The following is an 11,081-nucleotide window of genomic DNA, read 5'->3' as shown; positions in this document are numbered from 1 at the left end:
ACATGTAAAAATTTTTATTATATACATATATTTTGTATATATGTATATATTGCATTAAACACAAAACAAAACACACACACACCACACACACACACACACCAAAAATATATTTATAATATATATAAAATTATTATATATATATATAATATAATATATATATATGCAAAATGATATATGTATGTATGTATATTTACATTATGTATGTATATATATACGTATTACATATTCTATATATATATATATTATAATTTTATTATTATAATATATATTAATATAAACACCAAAACACACCAAACACACCCCACACACCACACCACCAACCACAAACACACACACACACACAAATATTATATATATATATATATATTATTTATATATATATATATATAATAATTTTAAAATTTTAAATTCATTTTCAATATAAAATATATATTAAATATATATATATTAAAAATATATATATATTATATATAATATAGTATTTTCTTATCTAATCATATATATATATATAAAATATTTTTAAAATTATATATATTATATATAATATTTATTATATATATTTTTCATGAAATACTTTGAAATTCAAGTTTTCATTTGTGTGTGTGTGTTGTGGAAAACTTGCCATAAAGAAAAAGTTTTTAAACTGTATGAAAACGAAAAACAATTTCACTACAGAACCCTTTTATTTCTCTTAAAACCGCCCCGCTGTCGCTTTCAAAAAATCTAGTATGGCAGATTTAAAGCTGTGAAAAAAAAAAAAAAAAAACATACTACCTTTTTGATGATAACTTTTGTTTTTATCATCCGATTATTACCATTGTCATTATTGTCTTTGGTGATGGTTTAAAAATATGTATATATTTATATATATTTTTAATATATATATTATATAAAATTATATATATATATATACATATAACTACATGTATTTTCACACACACCCACACACATATATGTTTCTTTAAATTGTATAGTATAAAATTAGTTATTTATGTGTTTTATAATATATTATGTTTATTCCCTTTATGTTATATATTATAGACACTCACCATTATCTGGTATATTTTGTACAATATATTTTAAAATATATATATAATATATTATAAATATAATATATTTTAAATATATATAGATAATTATATATATATTTATTTATTATAATTTATTTTATATATATATTTTATATTATATATTTTTAAAAATATATGTACATATTAGTTTTGGTTTTATGAGTTTATAGTGAGGGTTTCACTTCTCGTGTTTATATATATGTTTCAACAACACACACACCACACAAAACACACACACCACCCCACACACAACACACACCACCACAACACCACCAACACAAACACCACAAAAGGGTTTACAAGTGTCCCCCCGACGAGGGGTTTTTCCAGTAAAGAAAAACAAAGTAGTTTTTTTTCCTGAAAAATTTACTTTCCTAGTACAACCCGTACCAAAGAGAGTGTTAACTACAAACTGCAATGTCTTAAAAAAAAAAAAAAAAAAAAAAATGTATTAACTAAATTAGTTCCTCTTTCTCCATTATGTTTATAAACCCCTCAATTTGCTTTGTTATATCATTTCTTTCGGAAGCACATGAAAAAGGGGGAAAGGAAACCACCGAAATATAGTACGGCAGTTAATGCTGTGGGAATAAATTCAAAAAAAAACGGTTTATTTGGGACATTTTGCACAAAATTTAGTAAAGAAAATTAAAAATCTGTATGGTAAAAAAATCTTTTCTTTCATGGACAAAAACAAGGTTTTCCCGATAACATGTCTATCCCGGTCAGTCTACAACTCAATTACTTCAACTCTATTTGTTCGAGTAAGACACAGTGTGTAAAACAGTAATAATAACCTTTAAAACCCCCCTTTTTTTTAAAAAAGGGAAAAAAACATGTTATATTTAAAATTTTTTTTTTTTACCGCAAGAAACCCGGGGAAATAAACGTACAAATTCCGGTTTAAAACCATACGAGCAGTTGCAACTTACAAAGTACTTTACAATGGGGACTTCGTAATATGGTGGCTCATTTGGTTTCGAGTAGGGGCCTTCGAGGCCTTTATGATGATGGTGTTTATGATAAATTTGTAATGATGATGGTGCTACGTGTGTTTTGAGTACCCCGGCCCCCGGTTTTTTACTCGGTAGGTGTAGCTGCTTTTCTGTTTTTTTTAATAAAATATCACTCATATTGCACCTTTATGGATATCAAAAACTCTTGAAAACATGAATAGTTAAATTTAAAAAGGGCCTTAAAAAAAAAAAAAAAAAAAAATCATGAAAGCTCAGACCCCCTTGAAAAAAAAAAAGCTTCATCGTCACGTATATTCCCTCATGAAGCCTAATACTTTCACCCAAGGGTTAGCAAAAAAATTTAAAAGCAACGTTTTTTTGAGATAAAAATCCATTATCTCGATGCTTAAAACCTTTTTTCCCCTTCCCCGGGTGCAAGTCTCCTTATAAACTGTTCCGCGGCATGCTACAGAAGCATGACGGCCCAAATTGGAAAAAGTAAAAAATAGTAAAGAAAAGTCAAATCAACAGGGGAAAAAAATTATAAACAGAAGAATAAAAAAATCAATAAAGGAATAAGTAGGAAAAAGTTAAAGTAACTGACGTACTAGAGAAAAGGGGAAGAAAGATAATAAAGAGAGAGAGAGAAGAGAGAGAAGAGAGAGAGAGAAAGAGAGAGAGAGAGAGAGAGGAGAAAAGGAGAGAGAGGAGGAGAGGAGAGAAAGATTAAAGATAGAAAAAGAGAGAGAAGGGGCTCACAACACAAAAAGTGTAAACCCCCGCCATACGAAGAACAAGGGGGAACAGATTCAGTTTCGATTCGCTTTTTGAGCCTCTTTTATTTGGAACCCGGGGTGGTTCCCGCTTCCCCCTTTTTCTGAGATTGCACAAGTTTGAAAAATGGTTTGAAATCTTAAAACTCGCGCGGGAAAATAATAATAAATAAAATATAATAATAAAAAGATTGTTCTAAATTATTTCATGTAAAATGAATTTAGATTACAGCTTTTAAAAAAATTTTCTCAATTATATTTATCAACTACATCCTGCTTCATGAAAAAAGGGGTTTTTTTTTTTTTTAAGGATTTTTATAAAAAAAAAAAGAAAATTTCTCTAAAATATTTGCTGTAAGGGGGAGATAAAAGTAATGTATTTAATAAAAAACTTTCTTATTTCTTTTTACATTTCCCCCTGATTTTTTTATTATTATTTTTTTTATTTTTTTATTATTTAATTTTTATTTTTTTTTTTTTTTTTTTTTTTTTTTTTTTTTTTTTTTTTTTTTTTTTTTTTTTTTTTTTTTTTTTTTTTTTACACCAACCCCCCGAGAATTTTTTTTTTAAAAAATATTTTTAAATGTTTAGCAAAAACGTTCTTTTTTTTCAAATGACTATAAAAGTCAAGAAATTTTGAAAGGAAAACTTTTTTGACATTTTTTCATCCCTAGGCATGACGCGTCGAACAATGATGAAAAAAAAAATGCATATATTATATATATATTATATATATATATATAAAATATATATATATATATATTATATTTATTTTTTATATAAATATATTTATTTTCATATGTTATATATTTAAATATATATTTAATTTTTTTTATATATTTATAAAATATATATATATATATTATTATATTTATAATTGTTTTTTGTGTGGTGTGTGGTGTGTGTGTGTGTGTTGTGGTGTGGGTGTGTGTTTTTGTTTGTGTGTGTGTTGGGGTTTTGTGTGTTTGGGGTGTGGTGTTTTGTGTGTTTGGTGTGTGTGTGTGTGTGTGTTGTGTGTTATGTTTTAAAATTTAATATTTTTTTTGTGTTATATTAAAATTTATTATTAAAATATTATATATATATATTATATTTTTATGGGGTGTGTGTGTGTGTGGTGGGTGTGTGTGTGTGGTGTGGGGTGTTGGGGGTTGGTTGTGTGTGTTGGTGTGTGTGTGTTTGTGTGTTGTATTATTAAAGTTTATATATTTATTTATTTATTTATATTAAAATTATTTATATTATATTATATATTATATAATATTTTTGCTGTATGTTGTAGTATTTGTATTATGTTTGTTGTATGTATGTATTACGTATGTATGTATGTATGTGTATTATTTTAAGTTTGGCTAACTGTTGATTTTCTGTTTTCTTATTTTTTCCCAGAAGAGATAGAAAAGGCGAGCATTAAATTTTCTTTATGTAAAAATCCAAAATCCATATTAACAGTTCCATTCCATTTATCATTTTTTTAATTTTTTTATTATTTTTTCGAGCGTGAAAGTCTAAAGCAATTAAAGGGGGATTTAAATAAATGTTTATTGAGATACTGGTATTTTAAAAAAATTTTGTGGCAACTTTTGTGGCAACGTTTTAGTGGCAAAGTTTTAGTGGCGCGTATAGTGGCAACGTTTTTAGTGGCAGCGTTTTTTAGTGGCAACGTTTAATTTGGCAACGTTATAGTGGCAGGGGTTTTAGTGGGAAACTTATGTGGAGCGTTATAGTGGGAACGTTATGTGGCAACGTTATAGGGGAGCGTTTAGTGGCCGTGTGTGGCAGCGTTTATGGGGCAGGTTAAGTGGCAAATTTTTTAAATGCAAAGTTAAAAAGTGGCAGCGTTTTTGGGCAGCGTTATGGGGAGGTTTATGGGCAGCGTTAATTGGGAGGTTATAGTGGCAACTTTTATGGCAAAGTTTATGACAACGTTTAGGGCAACGTTTAGCGGCAAAGTTTTTAGTGGCACGTTATAGTGGGAACGTTATAGTGGCAGGTTTTTGTGGCAACTATAGTGGCAACGTTAAGTGGCAGCGTTTAAAGCACAGCGTTTTTAGTGGGAGCGTTATAGTGGCAACGTTTTGTGGGAGCGTTATAGTGGCAAAGTTTATAGTGGCAGCGTATAGCGGGAGCGTTATAGTGGGAGCGTTTGTGGCAACGTTTTAGTGGCACGTTTTTGGGCGCGTTATAGGGGCAAAGTTTAGCGGCAACGTTATTCTTCTTTTAACAGTAGGTTCTGTCTGAGCCCCTGGTCACAGCATGATACTTAAATTTAGTTTTTTTAGTTGTGTGCTCTTGGAGTGAGTCGTGGTGGGTCCCCAGTTCCTTTCCCAAGAGTGGGTGTTACCTTTTTTAGGGAATCATTCTCTCATTTTTTTCCGGGCTTGGGACCAGCACTGACTTGGGTGGCTTGGCCACCCAGTGGGTATAGGGTCGGGTGAAATTTTCCCTTTGCCCAAGGGAAACGCTCCGGCCGGTGTGAAAACCCCGAATTCGATTTCCGTGTGCGTCTTGGGCCCACCTCAATAACCTTCGGCCACCCCGCCTTGACATCATGGGCTTTCCTGATTTTTTCTTTCAATTTAGAGCGGTGGTTTTGCCCTTGCCTTCCCCCCGGGGTTTTTATCGGTCACCATCTCTTTTACCCGGCCTGATTGAGCTCGCAACGTTTTTAGTGGCAGGGGGGGGGGGGAGTGGCAGCGTTATGTGGCAGCGTTTAGTGGCAAAGTTAAGTGGCCCGTTATAGCGGGAACGTTATAGCGGCACGTTATAGTGGCAGCGTTATAGTGGCAGCGTATAGTGGCAGCGTTATAGTGGCAACTTATAGCGGCAACGTTTATAAGCGGCACCTCTTATCGTGCAACGTTATAGTGGCACGTTATAGTGGCAGCGATTATAGGGCAACGTGTATGAGTGGCAGCGTTATTAGTGCAACGTATAGTGGTCAACGTTTAGCGGTTCGCGGCAACGTTATACGGAAACATTATAGTGTGGCAGCGTTATAGTGGCAGCGTATAGTGGTCGTATAGTGGGCAACGTTAATAGTGGCAACGTTATAGTGGCAGCGTATACTGGCCGCGTACTATGGCAGCGTTATATTAAGCGCGTTATAGTGGCACGTTATGGAGTAAGAAAGTGGCACGTTATAGTGGCACGTTATAGACGGCGGGCGGAGCGTATATAGAAAGAGGTGGCAACGTTTATAGTGTGCACGTTATAGCGGCGGATGCGAAGCGTAGCGCGCAACCGTATAGCGGCAACGTTATATGCAGCGTTATAGTTGGTGGCAGCCGTTCTATTGTAACTTTATATTGGCAACGTTATAAGTGGCAACGTTTATAGTGGCAGCGTGATAGTGGCAGCGTTATATTGGCACGTTTATAAGTGGCACACGTTTATAGTGGCAACGTTATAGTGGCAACGTTTATAGTAAAGCACCGTTAGTAAAAAGTGGCATCGTATATGGCAACGTTATAGTTGGCAGCGTTTATAGTGGCCGCCGTTTAAGTGGCAGCGTTAATAGGTGGCAACGTTATATGGCACGTTATATAATAAGTAAGACAAAGTATAATAAATAAAAAAATAAAAAGTAACAAATATAATAAAATATAAAAAAAGATTACCAAAAAATAAAAATAGAATAAGTGGCACGTTATAGCGCGCGGGGGGGGTGTAGTGGCAGCGTTTATGGCAGCGTGTAGTGGCAGCGTTATATGTCAGCTTTATAGTGGCAACGTATAGTTGGCAACGTTATATTGGCAGCGTTATAGTGTCAACGTTATATAGTGCAACGTTATAGTGACAACTTTTATAAGTTGGCAACGTTATAGTGGCAGCGTGGTAGTGGCAAACGTTAAAGTGGTCAGCGTTAGTGGCTAACGTTGTAGCGCAACGTTATGGTGGCAACGTTATGTGGCAACGTTATAGATGGCAGCGTATAGTGGCAACGTTATATGGCGACTTTATAGTGGCAGCGTGTAAGTGGCAGCATTTATATTGGCTACGTTTATGAGTGGCACGTTATAGTGGCAACTGTTATAGTGCAGCTTGTAGTGCAGCGTAAAGTGGCGCGTTATAGTGGCAGACGTTATAGTGTCAGCGTTATAGTGCCAACGTTATAGTGGCAACGGTATAGTGGCAGCGTGTAGTGGCAGCGTTTAGTGCAGCGTTATAGTGTCACGTTAATAGTGGTCCAGCGTTATAGTGCAAAGTGTAGTGCAGCGTTTATAGTAATAAGTGCATGCAAACGTTATAGTGGCCGTGTGTGGCAGCGTTTAAAGTGCTAGCGTTAGAGTGCAACGTTATAGTTGCAACGTCTAGTGGCGCGTTTAAGTGGCAACGTTATAGTGGCAGCGTAAGTGGCAGCGTTATTATGCGGCAACGTTATAGTTGCAGCGTTTATAGTGGCAACGTTAATAGTGGCAGCAGTTATAGTGGCAGCGTTATAGTGGCAACGTTATAGTGGCAACGTTAGTGGCAGCGTTTTATAGTGGCACGTTATAAGTGGCAACGTTATAGTGTCACGTTTGATAGTGGCACGCGTTATCAAGTGGGCAGGTGTAGTGGCAGCTATAGTGGCGGCGTGTAGTGGCAGCGTTATAGTGGCAACGTTATAGTGGCAGCGTATAGTGGCAACGCTATAGTGCAGCGTTTATAGCGGCGAGGGTATAGCGGCAACGGTTATAGTGTCCGCGTTAAGTGGCAACGTTATAGTGGCTAACACTAATAGTGGCAGCGTTATGTGGCAACGTTATACAGTGTTAACGTTATAGTGGCAGCGTTATAGTGGCAGCGTTATAGTGGCAGCGTGTAGTGGCAGCGTTATACGTGGCAGCGTGTATGCAGCGTTAAAGTGGCAGGCGTGTAGTGGCAGCGTTTTATAGTGCGCGTTTATATGTGTCAAGCTGTATAGTGGCAACGTTTAGCGGCAACAGTTAAGTGGGCCGTTATAGCGGCAACGGTAATAGCGGCAACGTTAATAGTGGCAACGTTATAGTGGCAACGTTATACTGGAACTAAACAACGGCAATGAGTTATAGTGGCAACGAGTTGTAGTGAGAACGTTATAATTGCAACGAGTTATAGTGTCACGGTTATAGTGGCACTTTTATAGTGGCAACAAGTTATAGTGCAACGGGTTATAGTATCACGAGTTATAGTGTCAACGGAGTTATGTGGCAAACGTGGTTTAGTGGCCAACGTTTATAGTGGCAACGATTTTATAGTGTCAACGTTAAAGTGGCAATATTATAGAGGCAACGATATAGTGGGCAGCGAGTTATTGTGGCAACGTTATAGTGGCAACGAGTTCTGTAAAATAGGAAAATGAATTATGAATGGCACTTAATCTGTATTTAAAAACCACTGTTTTTAATGGATGGGTAAGGATATATGATAATGATGATAATGATGTTATATCTGATTATAGTTAATAATAATAATTATGATAATGATAATACTAGATCGTGATAATTAATTAATGTAGTAGTAATAATGATAATATCATAAGAATATCATAATATTATAATAATTAATAAATATAATAATAATAATTAATATAAGATAATACTATAATAACACACAACACAACAATAACAGCATAATAATATTAATAGTTATAATAATAATAGTAATAATAATAAATGATATTACTATTATAATGAGTATAATAAACCACTACTGATACTGATGATGATGATATGGATGGTGATAATAATACTACTGAAAGAAAATAATAAGGTAATGACACAACAACAACAAACACCAACATTAATATCGACCATTCCAGAATATTATAATAGTAATGACTCAAGCTTTAAAGAAATCCCAGTGTTTCTGTTTTTTTTCTCCAAATGTATCGTTCATCACTGCATTTAATTAATAACCATTGATATTAATTCTTGGTGACTGATTTTTTTTTGTTTACTTTCTGGTGGTGTGGTGATTATGGGATGGTGTTGATGGTGATGGTGATGATGGTGTGGTGGTGGTGGTGGTGGTGATGTGAGAGGGGGAGATGGTGGTGATGGAGATGAGGTGAAGAAGAGATGGGGATGATAATGATGATGGTGTGGATATGAGGTGAAGAGAGGATGGTGATGATGATGCGATGGTGATGACGATACGGCAAGCACCACATACACAACGCAAAACTCCAACACAAACAATGCAAATAAGCAAACAAAAACAAAACAACAACCAAGAAACGGAAGCACGAAGCAATCCCCCAGCAAACCAACCGAATCAACCAAGCTAAGCCAATCAAGCCACGGGAAACCAAGCGAACAAAATTCACACAACCCAAAGCAGCCGATCGGATCAACGAACGAACCAATCAACCAACCAACCAATCAACCAACCAACCAATCAACCAATCAACCAACCAACCAACCAACCAACTAACCAACCAACCAACCAACCAACCAACCAACCAACCACCACTAACCAACCACCCAACCAACCACCACCACTAACCCCGCAACCAACCACCAACCACCAACACCACCAACTAACCAACCAATACCAACCAAACCACCAACTAACCACCAACCAACCAACGAACCAAGCAATCAACCAATCAATCCAAACAACCAACCACCCATTTAACCAACCAACCAACCAACCCAACCACCAACCAACCACGCAACTAACCACCAACCAACCACCCAACTACCAACCACCACCAACCAACCAATCATCAACTATCAACCAACCAACCACTCAACCAACCAATCAACAACCATACCAACCAACAACACATCATCAAATCACAACAACACACACAACAACACAAAACCACAAACACACAACACAACACATCACACACAAACAAAAACCAAAAATCACAATCACAACACACCAAAAAAAAACACAACACAACACAACAAAACACAAAACACCAAAACACACAAAAAACACAAACAAAATCAAAAAACACAACAAACACACAAACAAAACACACACACAAAAACACCAATCCAAAACACACAAAACCACACAACAAAAACAACAAAAACAAAACAAAAAAACAAACCACAAACACAATCAAACCAAAAACCCCAAAATCACAAAAAACAAAAACAAAAAACACCAAAACAAACAAATCAAATCAACCAACCAAAACCCCCCAACACACAACAACAACAAAAACACACAACAACAACCAACAAACAAACCAAAACAAAAAAAACAACACAAACACACACACCAACAAAACACAAAAAATCACACAAACAAAAAAAAAATCAACCAAACAACCAAAACAAAACAAAAACAACACAACAACACACAAAACACAAACAACACAAAACAAATCACAACCCAAAAAAAAACAAACACACACAAAAAAAAACAAAACAACACACACACAACACAAAACACACCAACAAACAAATCACAACAACATCAATCACAAACCAAACAATCACACACAAAACACAACAAACACAACAACAAAAAACAAAATCACACACAACATCAAAACAAAAACCACACAAACAAACACCACAACACACACATCAAACAAAAAAACAATCAAACAAAAACACAACAAAAAATCAACACACTCAAAAACAACACACCACCAACAACAAACAACAAAAAAAAAACAAACACAACTCACACACACACACACAAACAAACAACATCACACAAAAAAAACAAAAACACAAAACAACAACACCAAACAAAAAACAACAAACACACCAACACAACAAAAACAATCACAAACAAACAACAAAACAAACAAACACAACAAAACAACAAAACAATCAAACAAACATCAACAAAAAAACAAAAACAATCAACACACAACAACACAAAAAAAACAAACAAACAAAAAACCAACAAAACAACAAAAATCACACACAAACAACAACAAACAAACAACACACCACAACAAAACCCCCAACAAAAAACACACAAAAAACAACAAACACAAAAAACAACACAACACAAACAACACAACAACACAAACACACAAAAAAAAAACCAAACAAACATATCAAAAAACACAAACAAAACCAAACACAACACAACAAAAACACACAACAACAAACCAAATCAAACAAAAAACACAAATTCACAAAACAACAACAAAACAAAAAACCACAAAAAAACAACCAAAAAAAAAAAAAACACAAAAAAAAAAAAAAATCTCAAAAAAACAAAAAAACAAAAAAACAACAAACAAACAAAAAAAAACAACAAAAACAAAAAAATCAAAACACACAAAAAAACAACAAAAAACCCCACAAAAAACACACAACACAATCAAAAACACAAAA

This window comes from Penaeus monodon, chromosome 10 (assembly GCF_015228065.2).
Source record: "Penaeus monodon isolate SGIC_2016 chromosome 10, NSTDA_Pmon_1, whole genome shotgun sequence".
Taxonomy (NCBI): domain Eukaryota; kingdom Metazoa; phylum Arthropoda; class Malacostraca; order Decapoda; family Penaeidae; genus Penaeus; species Penaeus monodon.
The sequence above is the reverse complement of the archived record's forward strand: the minus strand, read 5'-3'. Positions refer to the sequence as shown.